This window comes from Mastomys coucha, unplaced genomic scaffold, assembly GCF_008632895.1.
Source record: "Mastomys coucha isolate ucsf_1 unplaced genomic scaffold, UCSF_Mcou_1 pScaffold23, whole genome shotgun sequence".
Classification (NCBI taxonomy): domain Eukaryota; kingdom Metazoa; phylum Chordata; class Mammalia; order Rodentia; family Muridae; genus Mastomys; species Mastomys coucha.
In genome coordinates this window covers 38,065,863-38,068,836 of record NW_022196906.1, presented here as the reverse complement: position 1 = coordinate 38,068,836, position 2,974 = coordinate 38,065,863, and positions in this window count along the sequence as shown.

The window sequence follows — 2,974 nt, the reverse complement described above, 5'->3', positions numbered from 1 at the left end:
TAAAGGTGTGCGCCACCACTGCCCGGCGAGACATGATCTTTTATTTATATGTGTGTATGACTGCACCACTTGTGTGCCCATGCCTATGGAGGCCAGAAGAAAGTCTCTCCTTCCATCATGTAGGTTCTAGAGATAGATTGAACCTACATGATTTAAGTTGCTAGGCTTGGTGGCAAGAGCCTTGACTTGCTGAGCTATCTTGCCAACCCAGTTCCAATAAAAGATTGCATTATTCTTTAACAATGCATAATTAGGTAGTACTATTATCTAATAAAAGACATATGTGTCTCTGTGTATGGGTGGACATGCAGGCGTGAGTGTGGAAGTCACAGGTCAACTTCCAGGAACCAGATCTCTCCACTGTGGGGACTGAACTCAAGTCCACTTGTGCAGTGTGTACTTTTAGGTATACATTGTGTGCCCCTCTAGTCATAACTTTTTTTAAAAGATCTATTTTATTTATTATATGTAAGTACACTGTAGCTGTCTTCAGACACCAGAAGAGGGAATCAGGTCTTGTTACAGATGGTTGTGAGCCACCATATGGTTGCTGGGATTTGAACTTAGGACCTCTGGAAGAGCAGTCAGTGCTCTTAACCACTGAGCCATCACTCTAGCCCTAACCATAATTTCTTGTTAGGTATTTGGTCACTGCGTGCCACACTTTTTCTAAATGTCCTCATGATGAGTTGGTATTCTCACCATCAGCTTAGAGATGAGGATACTGGGTGCAGAGAGGTCTGAGGCTATGGTTGCTGGCCACTTCCTCCTGCCCTTTGGAACCAACACAGAGAGCTGTTGTATCCAAGAGTGTAGAAGGGTGGGGACCCTTGGAAGTAGGAAGCGCAGACAGACCTAGCAGGGCTCCGCTAGCTCATGCTGGCCTAGTTGCTGGGCGCCTGTGCATGTTACATGGCTGTTCAGTTTGCTTCCTATAGAGAATTCTGCCAAGAGTCTTGCCAAATGCTGTCACAAATTCAACCAGAATTGCTTCAGATGGAGCAAGAACTAGGTGAGATCCGTCCTGCTTAAACAACGGGCAGGTGGTATGGCTTTTGACAGATCTCGAACCCTCACTGTCAAAACAGTAGGGATGAGGCAGCTTCTAAGGCCCAAGTCTAAACATTCAAAAACTATGAATTGGGCTGAGCACTGATCAATTAAAAGTTAATTCTGAGGCTGGAGAGATGGCTAGTACTGTACTAAAAAATCCCCAGCACAACACTTAGTTTTATTTTTTTATGTGCACTGGTGTTCTGCCTGGATGCCTGGGTGAGGGTGTCAGATCTTGGAGTTACAGACAGTTGTAAGGTGCCATGTGGATATTGGGAATTGAACTCAGGACCTCTGGAAGAGCAATCAGTGTTCTAAACCACTAAGCCAGTTCTCTAGCTGCTGCATTTCTTTGTTACTGCTTTTGGTAAGGGAAGCCATGACTTGAATTTCATCCCTGAAAATAGTGGGAAAAGAGAATTGACTCCCAACATTTCTATACATATGTCATGGTGTGCACATGCTTTCCTAGAATAAATGTAAAAAAAAAAAAAAAAAAAAAAAAAAAAAAAAAAAAAAAAAAAAAAAAACAAAACAAACTATAAACTGGGCCAGGGAACCATGGGTGTGTTTAAGTCCCAATTCAAATGTGTGTTTGGAGGACATGAGCAGATAGATCCCTTTGGTCCGACAAGGCCTTAGAGACCTACAGAGGGGAGGCTCTGTTCAAGGTCAACTGCAAAGGCAGTACTTTCTCTCAGTGAGGGCCTGCAGGAACACCAGCTAAGAACAGGCGAAATTAATCCAAGTTGCTAGGAGGCGAAGCAGATCACAAAGAGACGCCTGCAGCAGACCTGCTTGTTTGGGGTTTGGTGCAGAGCTAGGGATTGTTGCCATGGGGACGAGATGGAGCCACAGGCTAAGGAGAGAGGAAAGCTGCTAGCAAGGGCAAGGGCTTGAGTCCCTAATTTGTTACTGTCTGTTCTCTGGAGAACAGAGTGCACAGGGTAGCTTCCACCGCCACTGAAAGGATGAGGCACCTTTAACTTGGCAGTGAGCCAGTTTCTGTTTAGGAAGCGAATATTGTTTATATATGGCTGCCTAGGAGAAGCCACCAGCTTTGAGATATCTCATCCTTGGTCCTGCCATTCCTGGGGGTTGGGGGGAGGCGGCGGCAGGGGGGAAAGTCCAAGTCCCTCAGAAGTCACAAGGTTTAAATCTTTCTTATGCTACAAGTGTGGTTTGCTGGATGGAGCTCCAGCCTAGCATACCAGAGGCCCTGGGTTCAATCCCAAGTACCAACTAAGATGGGGTTAAAGGCACATGGGCCTAAAAATGGAACCTCAGTCCTGGCAGAAGAAGCTGGAGACTTGGGCTTAGCTCATCCTAGGCCTTAGCCAGCTTGAGGGCCACCTGTACTATATGAGATCTTGTCTAGAAAATAAGTTATTTTACTTTCTTACTCCTATGAAATTCCTAGGTTAGAAAGCTATCTTCCTTCGTGAGGTGGGCCACCCAGGAGCGCGCACAGGCCCCAAGTGACACAGGTATTTGTGCCACAACAAGGATGGCTAGACAAGACTTGTTTCAATGCCTACAGCACAACAGCCAGCCAGGCAGAAAAACCCTGATGGTCTGGGCTAACAGCAGATGTGCCCGTTTCCCTAGCTGTTCAGACTGTGTCCTTGGCAGGTTAGTGTCTGTGGAAGATGCTGCTGAGGTCTTTGGAGGTGCAATGTGCCTCATCTCTAAACATCTTGGCTAAAAGAATGGATACATGAACAACCTGTGGACCTAGATGTGGAATATGGCATCTGAAATATGTAGTTTAAGGAACAAAAAATAACTTGAGAAGTTTAACAAGTGGGCTAGCTTCTAGGATGCAGCACTTACGGCAGAAGCAGTGAACCTCGCGGTCCTCACTTTGCTGGGAGCACTTCCTGGACTCAAGCCCCTCCCAAATCAAGATTGTCACACCAGC